Source organism: Oreochromis niloticus, linkage group LG13, assembly GCF_001858045.2.
Source record: "Oreochromis niloticus isolate F11D_XX linkage group LG13, O_niloticus_UMD_NMBU, whole genome shotgun sequence".
In the NCBI taxonomy this organism is placed as follows: domain Eukaryota; kingdom Metazoa; phylum Chordata; class Actinopteri; order Cichliformes; family Cichlidae; genus Oreochromis; species Oreochromis niloticus.
This window is the reverse complement of record NC_031978.2, coordinates 29807256-29832886: the sequence shown is the minus strand read 5'-3', so window position 1 is coordinate 29832886 and position 25631 is coordinate 29807256. Positions and strand designations below refer to the sequence as shown.

The 25631-nt window shown below is 39.7% G+C and overlaps 1 long non-coding RNA gene across 1 annotated transcript in view; it reads left to right on the top strand.

Annotated features, from left to right (window-relative positions):
- LOC106098758 (uncharacterized) overlaps positions 1 to 25631 on the top strand; it is a 462577-nt gene that overhangs the window by 286501 nt on the left and 150445 nt on the right. The window contains exon 4 of the long non-coding RNA XR_003213587.1: positions 16074 to 16162. This is a non-coding gene — a long non-coding RNA (uncharacterized LOC106098758). The remainder of the gene's footprint in view (positions 1 to 16073; positions 16163 to 25631) is intronic.

The following is a 25631-nucleotide window of genomic DNA, read 5'->3' as shown; positions in this document are numbered from 1 at the left end:
ATTTATGCTAATATGCTGCAAACTTTTAACACCAGTAGTGGTTTCTGCCCTGTGCTTGTTTTGAAGTTTACTGTCATATCCATGTCCATTCGTCTAATAAAAATGAAACTAATATTTGTGCCCCAACAAAAATGTAGAGTGCTGTGCTATTTTTCTCCTCCCTCTACTGCAAGTTTGCCCATAGTGCACGAGGAGAAATGGTATAATTACATGATTTAGTCCCTTATTTACTCCCTGAAGAAAGTAAGGTGTTACACTGGGTCACTGCAAGAAAACCTAATGTGACTACAGACCCACGATTGGTTCTAAAAAGTAAATAATGAAATGATATTTTGTAGAAAGGCATTGGAGGCCCATCTAGGGTTGAGGTTTGGTTAACACCTACCCCTTTATAGAATGTTTGCCTCTTTGCAATTTAGAAGTCTTTAAAAAAAATACATAAAATGCAATGAAAAAAATTGTCTTTATACCATGTGGCTAAAAAAACCCACCCCAACCATAACTCTGCATGACTCACTGATGACCTGGTGGATGTTAACAGATTAACATGAATAATACCTCAACCACATTTTGCATATACATTCATTTTTTTCTCAGTACCCTGGCTCACAGTGGTAAGTGTATAAAGATGAGTGTGCACAGTCACTTTTTTTCACGGAAGTCTGCTCAGAATTAGTGACAGGGAGAGAAAGAGGAAAGGCAGAGGGAAGGGGACCACAGGGAGGCTGAGGACGAGTGAAAAGCTAATTAAAAAGATAAGTGACCAGCAGTCGCGGCCTGTCAGGGTGCAGAGCCAGAGCTGAAGTTAACCCGCTTTGTGCTGGATGGCAGCGGATGACAGCCTCGACCGAGGCTTTGTATGGCCTCACCTGTGATGGAGGCGCTCTCTGTTCGCAGGTGAAGGGCTACACAAGCCAGGGTGGCACTTAAACACACTAATAGAAGGACACACACAACCACACGCGCACACTCCTCTTCGCCTTCCTCTTTCACGCTGTCTCGGTACATCTCTCCCTCCTCTCTCTGCTTCTTCCTCTTTCTTTTCCCAGCCTCTTGTGACAGATCCAGGCGGTGGGTGGTGGCACTGGCACATTGTTTCCTCCCCTCTCTCTCGCCTCTCTTTTTTCCCTCTTGCTAACACACAGATCTACACCCACACATGGGGTTATAATTAATACTTCTCCCATATCCATATTTCATACTGTTTGCTTAGAAAAAGCCAGCGAGCTGGGGCTGGGGAGGGTTGAGGGAGAGAGTGAGAAAGAGAGGGAGGGATGCTAAAAAAGATCTCTAAGATTAATTAACAGTGGAAGAGGGGAAAAAGGGATGTGTCCCAGGAAAGCAGCAAGCTCTGCACAATGCGGCACACTTCATTTGAATAACGGAGCCGTGTGTTTTTCTTCTGTGCATGTGTGCATGTGTCATCGTGACACCGCTCTGCCTGATATGAAGGATAACTAGTCCACCGGATTAGAAAACGCACCATCTATCCTACGAGTCCTCCTCTCTCCTCCCCCCTGCACCCCCCCACCCCCCCACCTCACCTTCTCCCCATTATTTGTATTCAAGGTTTTTTGAAATGACATTGCAATCTGATGATGCACCAGCCCATTATATTGTCTAGCAGGACAAATACCCCAGCGTTTTTCTGTGTAGAACTAACACAATTTTTCCATGTCAGAGTGTGTGTGTGTGTGTGTGGGAGAGAGAGAGAGGGAAGGGATGTGTTGGTGGTGGGGTGCACGGTGGTAATATTCCAGCGGTCCGGGGTGGAGGCGAGGCCCCGGGAATGCTGTCATTAATCCTGGAGGAGGGCCGTCGCGCACTCGGATTATTAGAGAAATAAATTTGCATGCTGCATATGAGCCAGGTGAAAAGCACTGAAGGCGCAAATTATATTTCCCTGACAGGCTGAGCGGGAGAACCGAGGCTGCCACCACACCGTTCCATTACACACGCACACACACACACTCATATGCATTCCTATTCCTGCTGCTATACACAGTCACTCAGGAAAGCTGTACGTGCGCACATATATGCAGTACACACATTATAGAAAAGAATATGCTGGGCTTTCGATACGGGGTCAGGAATGTACTGTGCGACTATCTCTGGGCTTCTGTTCACACACTTCCCCAGACACAGCTTGTTACTTAGCTTGTAAGTATCGACAAACCCCTTAAGAAAGAATGCCAAGTGTGGACATAATAAACATTATGCTCTGCTTTTATGTGTGATTGTGTGTGTATGTGTGTGTTTATTCCGTGGGGTCCTCTGGCTTTGGGCTGTCCTCTCACCCTGCCTGTAATGGTCCATGCAGGCCCAGCCTAATGGGGTGGACACTGGTGTCAACTTCATTACTTTACATCTCCCGCCAAGATGAAAAAGTCTCTCCCTGCTCGCACTTTGACCATGCTTCGTTAGCGCTTCCCTCCGCCTTTGCCTTTTTTTAACCTCTGAAGGAAATGTGAAACACTTTCAGAAATGTGTTGATGAAATTATTTTGTTTAGGGGAGATAGCAGAGCTGTAATTATGGCAAATAAGGCTACTCAGTGTGTGTACAGGCCTGGCTGTTACTAAAGGCATTGATGTTTTTGTGTTCACCGTTTCAGAATGAGTCACTGGCTGCTTTTCTTCGCCAACCGGAAACCTCCAGGGCTGCAGTTCCTTTAATGGACACTTGAGGGTGGCTCAAAATTAACTGGATACTATTTAGGCAGGGGTGGGCAACACTTTTCCCTAGAGGTCCAAGTCTGAGTGTGCTATAGCCAGCAGAGGGCCAAAACCTGAACAACCAAGTCGAAACATGGCACACAAAGAGCTGAAATCTGTTAAAATCCATGGACTTAAACAGACATGCTAGATTCTTTCCCCAGAAACCAAGAACTTACTGTTAAAACATGCTGAGTTTTCTGCTGTACCTTAATTGCTTAATATATAATACATGCCTGCATGAGTGAATAAAATAAACATTCACAGATACAAACAAGCAGCACTCAGAGAGCGTAAACCTCGACCGAGGCACCTCACTCTGTGTGCAGTATTTTCTTTTAAGGATATAGTACTGTCTTGGTAGCCGGGGATCGGTACACCAGGGCCTCTGCTCCTGGCTGCCACCTGGCGCACATTGTACCCGACCCCTACAGCACCTCCTGCGGGTGGTGGGCCTGCAGGAGGATGGGCCCATGTCCTCTTTTTGGGCTGTGACCGGCCGGGCCCCACCGCCCGACCACCAGACGCTCGCCCTCGAGCACCCTTGACGGGCCTGGCTCCAGGGCGAGGCCCCCGGTAACCCTATCACAGGCAGGGTGATTACTGTGTTTTCTATATATTCATTTTGTTTTCTTTGTTCTTTTTTAAAGTACGTTAAGAAATTTGTAGTACAGTGAGAATCAGATAAGCATGACAGAAGTTTACTTTTATTACACAAACCTTGTTATTTGGGAGCAGATAATGACTGCTGATTTGTAAATAACTAGTGATTTGTAAATAACTGGAGATGAATAACTTGTGTATTATATAATTTAACATTATATTACATTATATTTCTAACCAAGCAGCTCTATAATTTCTTTATAATTTCTTTAAATATATAATGATTGTGGGGTCAATTTGAAAGAATGCCAGATATGAAATGTAAAAGTGAGGTCAGAGGTCAGAGGTCAGATGTAACATGAGATTTGGATGCAAACTGTAATGTACTATTTAGAATCCCCATATACCGGTGTAATTTCCTCATTATTGCCAACACAAAAAAAAAGGTTGCAGAGTGATATTTAGAATCTCCATATATTGTAATGCCAATATGGTGTCAGTACAACCAAATTGCTCTGTATGGCATTATTATCACTTTGACTTTTAGGGCAATCTACTGCCCTTAAAGGAGAGGTCAGAGGTCAGATGTGATATGATACTTGTTGGTTAGACCTTGGTGGATGTAAGTCAGATTTTAAATGATTTTTGTGTTTACAGACAGAATGACTCATACACACAAACACCAGAAAAAACACAACCTTGTTAGTGGAGCTAATTATGAACATATTCATGGTCATATTCATGAATATGAGTGAAATCATTTTCTGTTCTGTGACGACCTGTGTGAGGACTGTTTACAGATGTAGCATTATAGACCTGAATAAAGAAAACAGGCCTAAAATTAGTGGAGTGGCTTCCTGATGGGTGTGTTGTAGCTGAGGGCAGCTTCGTCACCATTAACCTATTTAACTCAACTGGATCTCAAGAACATGGTTGTGCTCTTGGTGGCATTTTTGATGGAATTACCTAACAAATATTACGACTTGCTGTGAGATGGATACTCCAAGAGGTTTGTGCAGTTTTGGCTACTCTTACTCAACACAGGTGACCCTCAGAGTTTCTGGATTCAGGTTGCTAACCAAGCTTGCTGGTGAGTTGATAGTTTTCTACTCCATCCCACTGTCTAAATTATGGTCAATTCTCCCTCCAAAAAACAACATGACGGATGCAAAAACTCACATTATAAAATCCAAGAAACCCATCACGTCTTTCATTTTTAGCTCGCCCAATCCTTTTTCCTTAACACATTGACAGGAATTTTGAATACATTGAAACATTTTGAAAAAAATCCCATTTACAAGATAACACATGATGGTGCTGATCTAACTGGGTGAACCGGTAGCCATGTGGCAACGACAAAGCTCCTTACAGGGAACTGGCCCATCACCCTGTTGTTATTCTTATCTTATTATTATCTGCAAATTTGCCGGTTCCATTTTGTTCAGCTCTGCAATGGTACCACTGTCCTGTTGTGTCTCTATAGCCACACCCACCTTCCACACCTAGACTGAAAATCAAACGCAGGTTTAGCTGCGGTCATAAGTTGCCTCAATTCATCTGTAAAACTGCAGCTGTTAAAATATGTCCTAGTAAGCAGGAATTTCAGACAATCTAAAAAAATTCCAATTCTAAAGACACTTGAGAGTCACAGTGAGATATCTGAGAATCTTTTTGAGAAATTTATTGATTCACATTAGTGAATCAAACAAACTTTTCAAGCCTTATCGACCTTCTTTTGAGTTCCCATAAAGAAACAAAAAACACAGAGAAGCAACAAGTGCCTCAAATACGGGGGAAGTGTTCAGGAATTTACTTTTTATTAGAGGCTATTCAACTCCTGACTACCAGATATGGAGGAAAAAAAAAAAATTGAAGTTAAAAGCATGCAGATAACATTTTGGCAAAAAATCATGGGTGTAGATGCAGATTAACTGTTAGGGGTGCTTGAAAGGGTCCCTGATCGCCATGCTCGAAGGTGGAAGTGTCTGCTGTTAGAGTGTTTTCCTGCCGCCTTTGTTCAGCTAAAAAAAATGTTGCCTTTGAACAAATTCCACCAGAAAAGGAGTGAAAAGGTTTCTTTTGTCTGTAATTTATAAGTGGCTTGATCAAGGACTTTAATCTGATACATGCAAGTTTTCGTTTTAAGAAGAACCATTTAAATACACCTGCAAACCAAGAACACTTCCTCACAACATAAGCTTCATAAATATGTAACGGTTTAAGAATCGGATACAGAAACACTGCCATGGACTGTACAGATGAAGACACACGGTCCTATATGTCCACTGCAGAACGCTTGCCAGCCATCTTTCATCTCTTGGCCTGTGCCTATAGGCAGAGAGACAGAGAGCAGCAGGCAGAGAGTAAATTTGTTCTAAAGCCCCTAGTTAGGCATGCATATATTCCTATTATAGTCAGCGCTCCCGGAACAAGACAACAGACAGCAAACAGAATGACCTTGAAATATTTATCCCCAGCCTCGCTTTGGAGAATTAAGTTTGGTGTCAGGGGCAACTTGCAGCTATCCAGCTCCACTTTGTGTGGAAACATGTACTCTCATGAATACACACACACACACACACACACACACACACACACAACCATCCTCCTTTCCCGGGTTATGTAGACTGAGACAAATGGCTCATGTACCATCTTGCAGTTTTGAATATTAAAGGCGGTCAGGGAGGCAAAGCTTTGATTGGGACAATAAAGGCTGATGAACAGGATCTTAGAGCATGGGAGAGGAGTGTGTGTATGTGTGTGTCTGTGTGTGTGTCACAGTGCAAGGGACACAGCCAAAACCCTGAAGTAGAAGCCAGGAGCTGCCCAGCCCAAAATGGGGTGCATGTTTGTGTGTGTGTGTGTCTGTGTGGAGGGTGAGTGGGAGGGTGAAGAAGGGTATAAAGTGACCTAGTCCAAGCAAATGTGGGTCAGATTGTTGAAGAATGTTGTTAATTGGTTTAATGCGTGTAGTTTTCTGTGACTTTGGATTGTAACTCATGGCAGACTGATTGCAGGGTGATGCAAGTTTGTTATCGATTGACCACATTTGACTCAGCACTAACTTGCTTTCATGAAAAAATAGTTACAAAGAAAAAACTACAACCTGCTATTGTTGAGCTAATTTACAAGATAACCTGAAAGAGCCGCCAGATGTTGACTGCTAGGTAAACAGGAAAGCTAGCAATTATACTAGCTAAAAGTTTATGATTATACTAGACAGTTTCTCTTATAATTAACAGTCTTGATTTTATTAAGAAAAGTAAAACTATGCAGTTTTACTGACTCACTCATCTGATCACAAAGTAGTATAGTATAAAACATGGAAGTAGCTTCCGTGAAAGTGCTTTAAACCTGCATTCTGTCTGAAAGCTACAGCTGTGCTAGCAAAATAGCTGCCTGACTTTCCAGATGACTTTATTGACTCAGTCACTCATTTTGGATCATACTGAAAAAAAGTTATATATTTAAAAAAGGAAGACTGTCCATGGTATTATGGCTCATTGTCTGATGAGCAGGCAGTTTCACAGTCATAACCTTAGGCATGCTTAGCTTAGCTTGGCTTAGGCAACTTCGCCTTAAAACTTTCTGACCTTGACCTTATTTTTAGCATTGTCTCGGCTATTAGCTTCTTCAGAATATCTTGAAGAAATCTGAGCCCAAACTGTTTTAACACTTGATCTTGTACACCATAGAGCAGCAAGCAGCTAACTTTATGGTTTTCTGCGCTTAACTGCTAAAAGAATAAATATTAAAAAACTGATATATAGGACTCAGTTCAGCATCAGCAAAGATCATTATAGAAGTATAACTTCTAACTCTCAGGTATTATGACTGCTGAGTGGTGAAACATCTAGACTGATGGCGAGTTAGCATACAAGTGGTTTATCGGTGCTGTTTAGCTTAAATAGCAAATGCTCTGGGCTAGAAAAATAAAGCAAAGTGCTTACACAACTGATTAGACTACAAAGACTGGGATTACAGGGAGGACTTTTCAAATTAAAATAGATTAGTGTATTAAAGTTCACATTGGTAGTGTTTTTATGACTAAAACATTTCCACTAAGCTACCAAACATGCAAAGATGCCTTTCCTCTCATAATGTGTGTTTCACCAACTTAGTTTAAAGTTAGTATCAAACATCATTGTTCCTCCTCTTCAGCCAGAGATCAAAAAGAATCGCAAACAACTTTGTGATTTATTTGGAGATATTCTATGTAATGATCCATTACAGAATATCTAAGGGCACGTCTGTACAGAGGAAACATGATGGAGGCTTCGCCAAAAGCCTCTTTGTTGTACTTATGTAATTGTCATGTTCATAGGGAATTTTTATTGAAACAATAACAAAGCGCATGTCCACAAATTAGCTTCACTTTCTCCCATTCAACTTCTCATTGTCTGCAATGCCTGTGAGGGCTTAGAATAATGGATGATTGGAGAGGAGAAAGGAAAAGCAGTGTGCTGTGTGTGTGTGTTTGTGTGTGAAGGGGGAAAGCATGTTGGCAGTGTGGTAAAGAAAAGCCTGCTGGATTGTTGGAGCACAGTGGAAGGATGCCTGCCAGTTTCTACGCCACCGGGACTCTCTGACCTGCGCTTGTGTGTGTTGTGTTTGATTGTGTGTATGCAGCTGAACTCAACAACAGAAAACCTCTGCCTGCTCCAGCAAGCGTTCACACTGTGTGTGTTTGCTGTTTCACTGAGTGTGAAACTATGTGTTTCTACCCTGTGTTCAATGTGTGTTTAAGCCGTGTGCACCTGTGTATTGTATTGTGTATGTGCGTGTGTGTGTGTGTGTGTGTGTGTGTGTGTGGGAGGCAAGCAGATGAAGACGGTGCTTGCCTCATATTCAATGTGATCTGCAGCCTCACCTCTGTCATTATATTTAGCGTAGGATCCAGCTCCGTGTTTCATTATGCATTCCCATCTACTGCTCTGTGGTGTGAATCTTACATCTCAATTAGCCTCTGTGTTCTGGACATAAAATGCATTATTTGTGGCAAGCAATGGAAGACCAAAGCAATTCAAACTTGCAACTAAAGTGCACATGAATGACACATCGTAATTTAGTCTCACACATACACATGCACAGGGGACATAATGTGTGCACAGCAATTTAAAAACATCCAGTAGGTTTTTTTTGAGGGGGGGTGAGTTTTGTCTTCGTGTCACACAGATGCAGCTACAGTTAATGTGAGCATGTGATGTATTATTTTTTTTAATTTACATATTAAGTACATCTAGTGAACCCTTGAAACAAAATCTAGACTTTTTTCAGACACTCTCCTCAGTATTCATAATTTTGCTCCTCTGCTACACAGAAATATGCTATATACTTGTTTTTAGCTTAAGTTTTAGCTTGTCAAAAGACGCCTTGGTCCCATTTCAGCACACAAGTATACAACAAAACCATAACTTTTTACCCAAGCTAACCAGTTACTTTTTCATCCCTGTTGTTCACGTTATAATTTTTAGTGTCTAAACCTAGCCAATGAGTCAAAGCGAAAATGAAAAGTGCGACTATAGTGACAAGAACCCGTTAAAGGTCACTTCAAGGACCAGTGGTTGAAATAACCACTGGTGACATGGGCGGGTCCTGAGTTTAACTTTTCTCAACCTTTTCTCAGCCTTGTCTACTGACATATGACAGGTTTACCTTTAAGTAATCCGACACCTCTTTATTCCACCACCCTTCTAGCTTCCTATAGGCAGACATTGTTGCTTTTTAAAAGACCACTCTCATCAAAGGATGCCTGGCCATGCCAGAACAGCGCCATGTGATGCTAATGGGGTAAAAAGATGTTAATTAATAAGACTAAATAAACGTCAACACCTATACCTGCCAGCTGGCAAAGCTGGATGTATTTGGAGATATTCCTTTTTGATTTTTATATCAGTTTTCCCTTTTACCTTAAATGTGCAGCAGTGTGCTGTTAGTTGTGATTCTGACACTTATTGTCATGAAGCAATGCGGGGTATTCTAAAGTTGCCACTCTCTATGAACAAAGGTAAATTGAAAATTAAAAATATACAGGCCTTTAATTGTTTTTGGAATTATATCAACAGAAGAATAAAAAGAAATTCCAAACCAGATTCATGTGTCTTTCATTCTTTTACTTCCCTCAATAGGAGCATCTGTTATATATCTGTCAAATTGCAGGTATTAATGGGACTGTGTTAGCGTCTTAGATTGATTTCTTAATGGTTAAGGGTTAATGTCGGTTAAATTTGTTTGTCCCTGTTTCATACTTTCCTTTTTAGACACTTGCAATCAAACACAGTTATCTGAACTGTCACATTGTTTGCAGAGAGTAAAACCTGAACTTACCTTTTCCCTCAATTTTGAGCCACAGACTTAGGCTGCTCTTGGTAGAATGAAAATAGCTGGATATATAAATCATACATTTTCCCTGTTTAGATCTGGATTCTGAGCAATCCGATACTGGCGAGTCCACTCCTGGTTGGTATAAGACTACACTTCTGACGTAGACTGCAACAATTTTGCAACAGCGAGCAACACATTTTAGACTAATCATTGCATGATTGCAAACAGATTTTATGTAAATGCCAATAAAAGAATAACTCCGTCTTGTTACCATTTTTATCACTGTTTGTGAACACCACACTCAGTTCAAAGATGACAGCTAATGGCGAGTGGTTTTAGTTATGTTGGCAGTTTGTTGCCAATATGTTGGCTATCACAGTGAGACAATTTGGAGTTTGATCCTTTACACCTTCATTACATGTCAGCAAGAACATCTGAGAATTTTTGTTTAAATTAAGGCTTAGATCCATGGAATGTGCTGCTACCAGTCTGTACTGTACCAAAGATAATGATGTGAAGCTTTAGTAAAGAATGAATGTTTTGAAATCCTTACATTCATTTTGCAGAAAATCCTGAAATCAAAATCAAATAAAACCAAAACTATCTCTATATTCATTAGAAGTAATTGGGAAAATAAGCTTTTTGTAATTTAGATCAAGTGACCCTTTAAACACAGACCATGCCTCTGTGGTGATAGTCTGCAGCTTCACTAAGAACAGCAGAGGATTTGATGTCTTGCTCAAGGGCACCTTGACGGTAGTTGTTCAAGGAGGAAGCGGCTTTACTCGAGTCACAATCCAGGCTCAAAATGCTGCCCACATCACGTCAGCATAATCTTGGATCCTTGCCCAGACAGTTTTCCTTAATCTCACATTATCATATCTTTTATACAGGGCTATATGAACCTCTGAAATGGAAGTGAAAAACCTAGATATACATGCACACATACCCTATACCCTGCTAGTTGTCTCTTGGTGTTATGAGCAAGACTCTGATTTTGCCTTTTTATCAACACACTAAAAAAAAATGGATTGCAATATGACAAACATTTTTTTTTTCCAATTGTACCATCAAACATCCAGTGTTGGGCAAGTTATTTTGAAAAAGTAATTAATTATAGTTGCTAGTTACTTCTTCAAAAAAGTAACTGAGTTAGTAACTGAGTTACAAGATTCTAAAAGTAATTAATTACTTGAAAAGTAACTATTACGTTACTTTAAAAAAAATGTTTAACCCTCTGGGGTCCAGGGTATAATTGGCCATTTTTAACTACTTTTGATTTATCCTCCACATTTCACCTTTAAAAACTATTTACTTTGCCTTGTTTAGTATCATCCTTTTCAGCACAACCTCATGTGTCTGAATTTACAGTTATGTTTTCATTTTGACATACTGTATTAACACAATTGATCTTAAATCAGATAAAAAACATTAAACCCGAGTAGAAAAAGTTATAGTTTTTACTGTAACAACCACAAACATGTTTATTGGATCATATTTCATAACTTTAAATGCAAATATAAATTGTCAATTTTAAAATCCTATGCACAAGTTTTGCAAACAAAGTTATTTGCAGCCATTTACCTTTTACCCTTTTTTAAATAACCATTTCAAACTATTTACAGAACCATCAGGTGTTCTGCATTCAATAAGATGCCACACAAATTATTTGTGCCATTCAAAATATTTGTCCACTATAAAGGAGAACATCACAGCCTGATACCTGCAGGCCTGACAGCAGCAGGTGTATCACTCCTGTTTCTACCTGGAGACAGCAGTCGCCTTATTGTTCTGACACACAACACAAAACTATCCACAACACTACACACTAACTACACAAGACAACACATTAACTACACACTCCAAACATGCTAAACATCACAAATCTCTCACATCTCAAAACTTGCTCTCTCTTTTTCTGCTCTCCCTCTCTCTCTCGCCATCACTCCTAAAACTTCCCCTAAACAACCAAATTTGGTCGACATGGTGCATTTTTCCACCAACACGAACGGGCTGTTTTTTGTTTTGTTTTGTTTTGTTTTGTCATAAGCAGAGAGTGCTTGCTAGCGCTGTCCTTAGACAGTAAACGTGATGAAACTATTGAGGAAAAAGCTGCGTATACATTGTTTATCATGACTCTGGTTTTACGTGGCCTATCGACACAATTTAAAAACTGGTATATATCACCTTGTTGCTTTATCATCTTGAGGTAGTCGTGTGATTGGCTTACCACGACTACTTTAGTCGTCCTCAGTCAAACAGCAGCACTCATGCGATTGTTTTCCCCCCCTAGCTCCAGGTGTTGTGCCAAAAAGTGATCGTCGGGCAGAAAGTGGTTGCCGCCCGCGGGAGCGCGCACAGCTGCTTAAAGCTGTAGCTCCCAGATTACTTAGAGCTACTTCCGTGCAACTGATAAAGGTGCGGTAAGCTGAACAAAGCTTCAACCGTCTGTTTGTTGAAAAATAGTAACGGACCGCATTTTCTTGTTAGTAACGGTAACGGCGTTGTAACGATAGAAATAGTAATTCGTTAGATTACTCGTTACTGAAAAACGTAATGCCGTTAGTAACACCATTACTTGTAACGCCGTTATTCCCATCACTGCAAACATCTAAGATGACTCTTAGCACCTTAGCAGAGCTTCTATTTCAAAGAGATGTTATTTGTTTAAACCCTAAAATTACCAGGTGGAAATTAAAATTAGCAAACGCATCGCTTTAAAAAATAAATAAATGAAAAAATGAAAAAATGATCTAAAAAGTTCTGGATGATAACCCGATACAAACCTTGTACAACATGTACTGTCCAGTACATGTTGACTTTATTGAGTCAGTTCTAGTGAAACAACCCAAAGTTAAAGTGGCTCAGGAGATATAATCTGTACAAGAAATAACACCCTGTATCCTAAAAGTTTAATTTGCATTCCCTCGTGATGCCTCATTAAAAGAAAAAGTTATGCATTACAATTAGGAAAAAGGGTTGAAACCAAATGACGGCAGTATGCGTCTTCATTTGCCTTCCTAAGCCTTTGGCTAGTGATGTTCACTGACCTGTCACAGTCAGCCTGGCTCACCTTCTCCAACAGGGCCCGACAGCTGACACTAGCGCTCCCCTCTTCTTCTCTTCCTAATGTGTTGTGATAAGGAGCTTATGTGAGGTTTCCACGGCAAGATTACCCCCTCAAGGTATTTTAACAGTCTGCCGTATGTGGGCGTACGTTTCATGATCACTTCCATGCAAAGGTGATGCTGGCAAGCGAAGATGTTGACCAGGAGAGGGGGGGTGGGTGATGTTTACACGTTAACCTGGTCTGAAAGACAAAGCTCGGAGAGGCCAAAGCCCGAGGACATGACAGAAGTGATTTCCATTGTTTTTCTGACACGCAGGGACATGTGGTAGCCTGTAGCTGCTGCAGGGATCAGCTGTCCGCATGCTTTTTGATTGCATGAGTCTGCCAGCAGGCTTTGCTGAAGTGAACGCAGTTATTGATTTTAATTGGGTGCATGCACTTCTGAACCCCCCAAAAATAAATACCAAAAGCAGATGTGCAGATCCGGTGAAGTGCTTTTCTCGTGATCCCACTTCAGTAAGACACAATGGAAAAGGATATTCTAGCATCCTAATCTTTGACAGCATTTCAGCAGCAATCAGTTCCACATGCAAACAGTGGCGCTAATGCGGAGTTTACATCAACAGATCGTGATGGTTTTCTTCTTTGTCTATATGCTTCGAGCAACTGGCTTCTATGTGAGCGTGTTTCGTGGAAATGCGTGTGCGTCTTGATGCAGACCCCACATGTGTAACATGTTGGCATGTGAGCGCCGATCCCCTGAGCTCAGACTGTAAGATGTCGATAGCCAACCTGTAAATGACAGGCACAGAGGGAGTGTGCTTAGCAGTTTGGCTGGATCTTAAAAAGGTCACATACGCACACACAGACACTCACAGAGTCACATACAGACGTATATAAAAGGACGTGCCAAGATGACCTCCTTTGTCACCTCCATCTAGGGCCAAATTACTACTTTGTACCATATTTTTTTAAGCTTGCTGAAGTTTCGGTTACTTTTAAAGCAAATCCATCATTCACATTGTTCTAATGATATCTGGTTACGACGGGAAACTCTCAAACTTTACGGCTGCACCAGCCCAAGTTGCTGCCGTCTTGGGAAAATACTCCAGCTCAAATTTGGTTGATTTGACTACAACTGAAGGATTATGACTGGTCTGTTGGCTGAGAGAAATCTGTGACGCCTTGGGCCTATGAGAGACTTTGAAAACTCACTGGATGAAAAAATAAAGAAATCAATTAAAAACATCACACAAATAGAAATTAGAAACATAAAACCTGTTTTTCGAAGAACTTTCTTCCCTCCTGTGGGGTTCTAAACACTGAAACGTATAAGTCGACTAAGGTTGCATATTACACAGGATTGTAGTGCTGGAGGCGATAGAGTAGTGGCCAAATACCACTTGTTGATTTGGGCTCAAATTTTCATAGAAACTGTGTGGCTGTGGTTTTGCTCTTCTGTGAGAGTGATTTTGATTAGTTTCAGTATATCAATTCATGGTGATGAAACTGTAGAAATACTTTAATAAGTTTTCTTTCTTAGCAAAGCTAGCTGTGAGGCTCAACAGTGTCATTTGGCTGGGTGACTGTACAACCACTTTCTAGTCCAGGATACAATTTTTCAGCAGCTGCTGTATGGACTGACTCTCACGTGTCAACAGGTAGTTGCCAGGATAAAGCAGAGTAGTTTCAGTGATTCCCTGACTTTTCAGTTAAATCCTTGATTGTTTGTTTGCCTGAAGCACACACACACAGAACCTCCAAAAAAAGTTTAACACAAACGAAAAGAAAAAAGTAAAGATTGAAAAAACACTTTGTGCTGTCTGTCTTTTATTCTTTTACACACTTTCTCTGCACATCTTCACCTCTGTGCACTCTTTCCTGCCTCGAGAAGTCTAAAATTTCATTACTATCATTACAATCAAAATATTTACCGTTAGAAACATAACGGCTGAGAATAATGAGCTGTGGTGGAATTTTTTTTAGAGCTGTTCCTTTACTAAGTAGCAATGCTACACTATATACACAGTGTATTATTGCAAAACAAAAAAAGAAAAAAGTAGCTTTTCTACAGACAAATGTTCTCCACTTCTCCCCAGTCTTCTATAGATTACTATTATTGCTACTGATGTTTAAAGTTGAGCTCTTTATTATTTATTTTTTCAATGCGTCACATTCTATAAAATCAAGTTTACAGTGTGTCTAAAACGAGCTTTTAATAAACCTAGAAAGCCAGACCCACGCATTGATTAAATACATGATATTAAATATATTAATAAAATGTAAAAAAAAAATTTCAGCTGAAGTAAAAGCCATAAGGTCTACAGTGGGGTGGGGCTGAGGTGGTGTATTTAGCAAAACAGTGGATTAAACTTTACTCATCTGGTTAAAAGTCATCACTTATAGATTGTGGTTGAGCCTGTTCAGTGTCTTTTTTTATTAAACTGGAGTTGAGGTTCCCGCTCAATCATCAAGGCTTTCACTGCTAATATGAGTTTTTTATTTTCTAAATGTATTTTTGATACTTTCTTCACACTCCAATCTAACTCCTACATCACATACGTTAGCCAAGATGGCTTGCAAGACAAAACTTTTTCTGGTAATTTTCACATTTACTTGCTGTTACACATATCTGCGCATGAGTGCAATAACTCGTAGCAATGAAAAGAAGAGCAAGGAACAGCTTGTTTAAATTCAATTCATGTTCATTTTATTTAGAAAGCACCAAATCACAACAACAGTTGCCTCAGGGCTTTAGCATGCTGGTTTCTGTCAGAGACATCAGCACTACTGATGCCATCAATGCTAGCTACCATTTAGGTAGGGCTAAAATCCCACATTGTCTTTTGTGTTTAGTGTTTATGTGTGACAACATCTCCACTGTAGAAGAATATAGTAAAATATGTGGTCAGAGAATTGTGACAAGTTCCAGATGTTCACAAACGCAGTAGCTAGCATGACAATCATAAGATGCTGTAAACATCCTTTTTGTTAAATGTACAACTCAGCGTGTTCGATTTGAGATGTTTTCCTCTTGAAACTCACTGTATGTGTGCACTGTGTGAAAGAGTACATGAGAATTTCACTTGTAATTTTGCATTTATGTTATTTTCACTCAACTTTTGTTGATGAAAACGACTTGCTTAGGTTTAGGAGTAGATAACACTGACTTAAAGTCAAGCATTGCACAATTCGCTCAGTTCCCTGGCTGACTACTCGTGTCCTTACATACTAAAGTTTTGTCACTGGGGACCAAGGGACCTACTAAACAATTAGCTCTGGCTCAAATTCCACTTCTGGTGTAAAAACATGCAGTATAACAGTAATGCAGTACTAATGCATGCACATTTTTTTTCTTTGCAGTGGTCGAGCGGTTTTCCTTCTCTGATGTCCTCGCTGAGCACTGGAAAGAGCAAAAAAACGAATCCCGCAGATCGAGCCAGCACAGACAAGTAAGTGAGAACATTTCATAAAAATCAATATGAACCAATGTTAAATTATGACATGTTACTATAGACAGTAGTATAGCAGCTCTTTATGTTGCGCTTGCACTTGTGGCATCACCTGTGTATGGTGTCACTGGTGCCGCAGCTCTCTTGTTTTTTTCTTCTGTTTGTTTCTTTTCTTTTTTATCTTTCTTCACCATCCTCCCTCTATCTCTGTGCTGCCAAGCCTGAGCTTGGTGGAAGAAGAACAGAAAAAAAACAAACTGAGAGTGAGAAAAAGAAAGAGTGAGAGAGGGAGGGAGATCGGATTTCCATTCCACATTGGATCACTGGAGTGGAGTCTAAAACCACAGAGTGCGCTGGCACTGGACAAAAAGGCTGGATTCAATAAATATGTGGACTAAGCTCTCCTATTCAGACCCTGCAGTATTGAATTCCTTATTTAGGTCATTTAGACTGGGCAAAATTGATACAGTATGCAGCTCAAATCTATAGCTCTATTTTTTTCTTCTTCTCCTTTTCTCTCTGTCTTTGCCCTTCTAAATAAAAAAGAGATGAGAGGGAATCCAGTGTGTGGGAGTGCAAGAACGGCAGCTAGAGAAGGAGCAGCAGAAAAAAAAATAGGCAGGGGGATTTTTTTTCTTTTCCGTGCAACACTGGGAATGTTTGTGTATTTTGAGAAGAATGACAAAGACAAAAGAGAAGCAAAAAATTAGGCAGAGTTCATGCAAAGGAAAAAGAGATTGAATGAAGGAGATTAAGACAGTGATCCAAAGACAAAGTGTGTGTGTGTGTAGGAGAAAGGTGGTATTTTGACATTTTATTAGCGTCTCAATGAGGTCTGCACAAGACAATGCTCTCCTGCCTCCTCGTTTAGCCTGATCTTAATTGGCCATTAGATTGAAAAATAGCTCATACCTCCTCCACCTCCTCCTCTGTGCTCTTCTTCTCCTCCTCTACTCTGCGGCTTCAGAGCTGATTAGACTTTTGATTTACTAATAAACACAGAGAAACAGATTAGCTGCAGAGCCGCGGTGGCAACAGCCATGCTTTACTGTGCCCAGGATAGGAAAATACCCGCCACGGCCTCTGAAATGCTTGCTGAAAGCTAGCTAAATTTAGTTTAGTCTTCTAATTTAAAGTGCTCTGATACTAAAAATAACACTGACAACTGGTATCTCTTTGAATAGAGATAAACTGGTCTTCACATCTCATGGAAACGTACAGTTTTGCATTTTTTTTTTTTAAACATGACACAATCAAAGTATTTTCTGGAACTTGCAAAGTTTCATTCCCCGATGCCAAGGCATTTTAAGAATATATTAACCTGCTGTTTTGTTTGTTTTGTTTTGTAGCCCTTATCTTCCATAGCTGCAGATGACTATGCTTTGTGCTTTTTTTTTCTACAAAACTCACACTGGCCTCTTATGATAAATAAGACATTACCCACAATGAGAGGAACTCAATCAGCGCTTGTGTTGGCTGAGAGTGAGAAAGACAGGGATAATTACTCACTAAATAGGCAATCACCGAGGTGGCGCCCACACAATCAAGCCTGCATGTGTATTTTGGGGAGCCTTCACAGAAATGCTGGCCAAAAGCCTCAGAAAACGACGAACCAAGCAATAAAGTAGGCAAACAGCAGTCCCATCGGGCTAATACTGTAAGCATGGGTCACAGGTAGGGCTTGAAAGTGTTTTTTAAAGGGCTGTAATTCAGACTGCAATCTCATGTCCGATGCAAAGAGAGAAGAGACAGTCCTGCATCATGAGTAATGGACGAGCACGTTCCTCTTCATCATTCATTCCAAGCGGCAATTGAGTTTCAGTTGTGTATATTCTGTGTTGGATTTTGTGTTCATTTTCCTCTCCCACACCTTCGGTGAATATATCTGTTTAGTGGCTGCATAACGATTTTCTGGAGTCATAAACTTGACTGATGACTAGACCAGGGGTGGGCAATCTCAGTCCACGAGGGCCGGTGTCCCTGCAGGTTTTAGATGTGTCCTCAAACCAACACAGCTGATTTAAATGGCTAAATTAGCTCCTCAACATGTCCTGAAGTTCTCCAGAGGCCTGGTAACGAACTAATCATGTGATTCAGGTGTGTTGACCCAAGGTGAGATCTAAAACCGGCCCTCGAGGCCTGAGATTGCCCACCCCTGGACTAGACTGACAAAGAAAAAGTGGAGAGTGTAGACTGTATATGGACAAAGCCACAGTGTCATCTGCCGGTTTGGACTTCCGTTTCAAAGCTTTGAATTTGACTTTCTAGCCATCCCCATCCTGACTGTTTCTATAATGCTCAAGACTGTATTTGAACATACCAGCCAACACTATTGCTCGCTACCTAGCTTTATTACTAAGGTATATCCATAATTCATTGTAGCATTAAACTGGGTGCTAACTTTGGGGAAGTGAAGGACTGGAAATCAGGCCTTAGATGTATTTATTTCTGCCATAAAGTAAGACATTTTTAGCACAGTTTTGGAGCCAACCTTAAGAGAACTACCACTAATACTGGGAGAAAGACATGGAGGTAGCAGAAGGACTAGGAAATGTTTTAATTTGCTAAGTTTGCTGAATTATTTTGATGAGTCAAATTCTTTTGAATTGCCTTTTTTGTTGTTGTTTTAAAACCATTTTTAAATTAATTACTTTGACTGACTAAAAATAAGTTGTGCTGTTGTGTAGATAATAATTGTCCAATTCAGTGCTGTTTGTGTCCACTTGCTCCCAGCTGTGGCAACATTTTTATCTTACAGACAATTACCGTTTTCAATCTTCTTGAAAACCTTAAATGATGATGCACACAAAACTCACTTTACTCAGGCACAGTAATGACAGCTGACTGTGGAGTATTTCAGTACCACCCTACCAAGCACTTTATTGTCTTTGAAACACAAATTGTTTGCAAAGTAGTTGAACACCTTGATAGTTAGTAATGGTGGCCATAGCTTTTATGAGTTTCAAGTCTCTTTATTTGAACAGACTTTGCATATATTTGAACACACTTTAATAAGAGACCTTCCTCTTTTCTGAACTACTCTGCTGTCAGTGCTTTTTGCACTAAATGCAAAGTAAACCTGACACCATGTCTTCCTGCTGTTAAGATGAATTCTCACTAAAAGCCTCCCAGTGACTAAATGACTACAAAGGCATAATCCATCTTCTTTGATGGTCTTTTAATATGAAAAAAAAATCTTCAAAAAGAGTATTCCTTTATATTGACAGCAGCTTAACAGTGATCAAGAAAATGCTCGAATCAGAACCTAGAGGAATGTATTTGAAGATGAAGACAGACAGTATTTCTCACAACTAAAGATTGGTCAGTATGCTTGATTTTTATCGTAAAGATGTATACATTTCACCATGTAATATAGACTTTTGGAAGTTATAGCTGTTGGCCACATAATTAAAAGCAGGTTATGTATATACTGACCATCTTGTTAAAGTAAACTCTGGGTAATATGTACAAATTAAAAGTTTTACGAATCAACCCATTCTTCTGTTTGATATGACCTTTTAAGGCACAACTGGACAGCTTCCAGGTTCCTGGAAGTCCCGTTCTACCAAATTTGTGAACATCACCTTTCCTTTCAAAGTGGTCAGAATTTCTTCACTAGTCTTAAGTGCTTTAGCTGAGCAGGTTTCAGTCAAATAGTCCAAGCCCAAAAGAACCTCTATAAATGAGGCACTTTTTTTTTTATAGTTGTTGGATTCTGAATTGGTGAATTGGTCCACAAGGCTGTCCTGATGTGTCTGAGAGGGAACATTTAGCAGAAAGTCCGGTAGTGTGGCATGGGCCATCATCTACCAGGACAGATCACACTGAAAACTGTCACGGTTTGCACTGGCAGACTGTGTGGAGGGAGGAGGAGGACCCAAATGCAAGGTGTTTATTTGTGGCTGGTAAAAGGTACAAAACAAAAGGCAGATGCACACTGAGGCAAAACTAACTGGAACTAAACTAAGAAATACTAAATGCTAAACACAAGAGACAAAGAACAAAACCATGATCATTATAAAAACCTGAACATGAAACCTGGAAACATGGAGGCATGGAAACATAATGAGAACTCAACAGACAATCTGACACTGAACAAAGGAAGACAGATGACTTAAATAAGGGTAATGAGGGAAGTGGAAACACGTGGGGAACACAGCTGACACAAATGAATATGACCCCACAAGGGAAGCAAAACTAAACACACTGAACATGGAAACACAAGACTGTCAAAATAAAACAGGAAACAATGAGACGAAGACTTTGACAACGCGACATGGACAACGCAGACATTAAACACATAGCAGACTGGGGAGATGGAATGATACACAAGGAGAGGAACATGGAAACAGAGAAGGGGAACAAGGCACAGACATAACTCAGAATCATACATAGAGCACAAAATACTCACACAGGGAACAGAAAACGACACATAAACAAGGGAGCACGGATTAAACTTTAACTAAACAAAACCTAACTAAGACATGCTAATAATAACACTAAAACTTACCATTAGTCTGATACATCATAAGAAATCTGATATACAAAATAAACTCAAAATGCTGTGTCACAGACCCAGTGCCCTGACAGAAAACACAGAAATGTTTTTGGCAACATCAGCAAAACCTTAGCTCATGTCCTGGGCCATTTTGACTCTCTGGAACTTTGTCCACTTGTCCACTTGACTTCTTCGGCATGATCGAAACATAGTACCTGTGTTGAAAATAATCCAGAGGTCCAATAGCCAAAAGCTGCGGATTACTGGCTTTATAATCTTTTGATAGGGTGCAAAATTGTGTTCATGACCATGACAGGAAAACCCAGTTTTCCCATTTGATTGTGGCTGACCTGAGGTACATGAGAAGTTGGTATTGAATGTAAGATTGGCTACATTTATTCATTCCCAAAACTTTTCAGTCATGCATGCTTTTACCCACGTAAACATTGCTGCAGACCAAGAACCCCACAAACCCAAAGAACAATCTGCTGTCTCTCTCTCTCTCTCTCTCTCACACACACACACACACACACACACACACACACACACACACACACACACGGACACAGAAACAAAAACTGCTCTAGATTTGGTCAAGAATCACAACAAAGAGCCCAAGGCCTTCGAGGCAAACTCCTCAGATCCAATCCCATTGAGCATCCGCATGATACACCGAAAGCCCATCAAATCCATGTTGCTTTGACAACTATGCCTAATTTTGGCAGCATTAAAACACTTTGTTCAACAACCTTTCAAAGAAACCAAAAGAGAAAAAAAATCTTGTAAAACTGTAAATTATTTTTATGCAGCATACAGCAAGTCCATCTAATCAACTACAAATCATGCTTAATTACTTTGACTAAAATATGAATCTATCAAATACAGACTCAGTATCTGCCTTGAACAGATAGTTAAGTGCATACAATTTAATGACAGTATCTGAATAGAAAGCATATTTGCATACTGTAATATACATTATTACTTAGCAATTATTAATTGGCATCTCGCCAGACAAGACAAGCTCCTCGGTGTGGGCGGGAGGGGATGTAGCTAATTTAAGTCTGTAAGAGACTCATCAAATTTGGCATGATCACATAATTTACTAAATGGTTATTGATTTCACTCAAGCTGTATCAGCAGCAAAATACCTTTCAGTTAACAGTGATAACACCGGTAAACTTTTTTGCTTTGTCTTTAAAGGTGCTGACACAGAAAAACCTCGGTTCAAAGCTATGTTCATTTGTTAAGCAAGGCATGGTGGCATACGATGGTATGTGCTGCAGTTTTCCCTAATCCTGTGAATCTTGCTTAGAAAAATACACTTCCAGCTTATATTTACATACTGAGATAAAGTTTTCCAGAGTGATATGCTATTCATGTGTTTTCCATGTCATGTGTATTAATGTGTTTTCCATTGCCCCATTTCCTTATTTATGTTTGTTATTATGAGATATGCTGTCAAATTTTCTGGAATGATTTGATATAGCCCTCGGCACGTACATTTGTGCTGCACCACATACTGTATCTTTCTGTGTGCGTGTGTGTGTGTCCTAGTTTAGCTTGCCTCACAGGTTGTTAAACAGACGATTAGGTTCACAAGGCAACACCTTTTAAACTTTGACAACTGCATTTTCGTGGGTTTAAATAGAGTACCAGTGTGCTGCATATAACAGCGTATGGGTGCATTAGCGTACAAGTGTGGATGAGTGCACAGAGTATATACTTGTCTGTGTGCTAAAATCTACCTACCTGAACATATAGCATACTAAAAGGGAACCATTTGTTGACTTTTAACTGACAAGTTTTACTAATGGATTATTTATGTTAAGCATCAACAGTAAACTATTAAGAGGTACATATTCCATAAAAGCTCTATTTTCCAACTTTTCAGCGATCCCTACTATTCAGTTAATATATCACAGTAAAGTATGTGGGAAAACAGCAAAGGTTTAAAGTGAGCAGGAACACATTTCTTCTACGTTCAGTTAATGAGTTATCAAAATGGAATTTAATATATGATAACAAATAGCCAGTTAATTTTCCATGTGCTGCAGTCCAATCACCCTTCAAGCCTTAAAGAGAGGCAACAAATCATAAAGTAATATCCCACCTTTGCACACAACACATCTTTTTTGCTGCTTCTCATGTCTGTCATTTTTCATGCTGCAGATATCAGTGGTCACGTTACCTGAGTAACTTTTTGAAATAATAGGTACATGCTAAGTTTAAACAGCTCAAGTAATACACTAAACATAGCTTTTTCTGTTCACCTTGGCACATAGTCAGTGTGGCTAGCTAATGGCATAGCTGCTGTATTTTCCAAAGAGGGAAAAAATTGTTAACATGACCTCACAACTGATGTAAGAAAGAGAGGACAAGTGAGGTAGATTAGACATTACTTCTAAGGTAAGGACTGCTCAGTAAGTGACATTTGATACCTGAAACCTGAAAGTTTCCCTTTGTAAATGTAATGACTCAGAAATTGATCCAATCTGTACATGACATATTGCTGAATTTAATTGGCCACTATATAATGTGAAATGTAACTGAAAAACAAACTGAAATATGATAACTGTGTAAAACACGAAATACTTTAAACATACTGTGGTATGTTAACAGTAGTGGGCTAAGTTCGAGTGGCCCAGGTCTGACTGTAAGATGATGATGCTCTTTAGCAGCACTAGCTAAATTTCACCTTTGCACTATTAAATAACTTTAATAACTCATGTAACATCCACTTATACATTTAGAAGGCAGCTGGCAAATCTAGAGCAACAAACCTCAGATACAGGAACAACATGGGTCATCTGGTCACAGCGTGTCCACAATTGAAAGACAGCTACTGCAAAAAATAAGTTTAGGTGTCATTTTTCTTTATGCACTGCTACACTGGATCCAGGTTGGACTAATGTAGTCTAACCTTTTCTTTCTGGTCTCAGCAAGAATGACTTTAGCCTTAAACTTAAAATATTTGTTAGTAACATATTAAAGTAAGTAAAGTAAAATGCAGTTTGTAACATATTCCGTTAAGTTACTCAATGTCAGTAACGCATTCTGAATACTTTGGATTACTTGATATATTGTCATGCTTTTTACAACTACATGAATGTACTATTGCTGTGTGATTTCTTACTATTACTGAAGGCTACTCGCCACCGAGCTAACATTGTTACCTGGCGTTAGCAGAGGTTAGTTCATAGACAATGATTGCGTATAGAAAACTATTTCTGTAATTATCAGTAATATGTTTTCTTTCGGTCTACTTTCAGAACTGCACATGATTATTTGCAGCTAGCAGGTTGTAATGCAGCCTTCAGTAATAGTAAGAAATCACACAGCAATAGTACATCGAAGATACTGAAGTGGCACATAATCAGGTAGCTACTACAACTAACACAAGGTAGTTGCAGTAGGCTAATGTTAGTTTTGAAAAAAGAACTTACTTCCAGATGTTTCTTTAGGTTGGAGCTTTTTGACACTGAGAGCAGCTTGGTTCCTGGCAAACAGAGTTTGCATTGCACTGTCAAATTTCGCCCATCCCTTTCTTCTTTATATGTGAAGTGGTGTTGGAATTTCCAACGAAGAAATGCATTCCTGCCCGTGCACTGCTGGCTCTGTTGTGCGGGCTTCAGGTCCATTGTGTAACTGGCGCCACTGACATTAATAGGAGGCCTACATTAGAACCTCTCATTGTGTGTTTTGTTTGGGTTTCCAGCAATGCGTTTAATTACCAAAATTAGAGAGGGGATGGAGAGGGGATAGCCTAACCTATGAAACAGGAAAAGACCGCAGTGTAATCCATTTATTCCAACTATATTCTAATTATCACCCATTTAAGCAGTAACTGTAATTGAATGCAGTTACTCATATTTTGTATTTGTAATACGTAAGGCCGGTACATGTATTCCGTTACTCCCCAACACTGCTTATCCATTATTACCATCATCAACAAATATTTTGATAAAGGTAAGTGATAACTGAGCCAGCTGCATTGAACAGTGGTTGATGACACCTGCTCAGATGAAACGACATCCAGATTTTGTTGTATCCACTAAAGAAGTCCAAAGAATTTTTCTTTATTTCACTGGAAAATGGGATTTACATCAAAACAAGTGGAGAATGTCACTCGGAAAGTTCTTTCTATAATGTTGTTCAGCTGCAGAGTTCTAAACTTTCAAATATGCCAACATAGTCTTACCTAAGGGAGTCATTTAAATTTTTTTACATGCCTCCTGTGTCTGACTGTTAGGGACAAGGTGTCCTTAATGCACTGAATGCTGAAGTATCAGCCAACAGGAGATAATGGCACCACTCTTCATATATACAATGTCAACGTAAGGAGATTGGAGGGATGGAATTGTCATTAGTCGCAAGGTGGAATAAGAACCGTGGTTTATGTCCTGTTGGACCTTTCTGTTATTAACTCTGCTTTATTTTGTACTTTTGTACTTTCCTTTGTCAGTTAGGTTTAGGCACTAAAAACAACTCTAGTGCCAACTTGTTTTGGGTTATTGAAATGTAACTTCACAACAGTAACCTTACATGTTTAAAAATGATGATTGAGGGAGTGACAGTACCATCTCGTTTTTTCCATTATCTGCCAAAAACCACCAAATAACACCTTTTCAGTGAATGAAAAATGTGCTAAAGTTTAATGAAAGTAGTTGTATTAGGCCTTGGATTAAATATTTCATTTATAAACAACAGCAGAAGAGGTGCCCTTCTTTTTTTCCTCATTTTATTCCTTTCATGTACATGGCTCTTATAATATCACATTCTAAGACCCAATTGCCACGATTACAGCAGTTGCCTTTCAAAGATGAAACCTTCTTCATTTAACCAATTAACCAGCAACCGTTTAATGTGATTTAACAAATGGTGTGAGCCTACAAAAAGCAGCAGCATCCATGACACATTTAGCTGGTTTTGTGTTTGTGGAAAAGTGCCATAGAAAACAACATTCAAGATTTA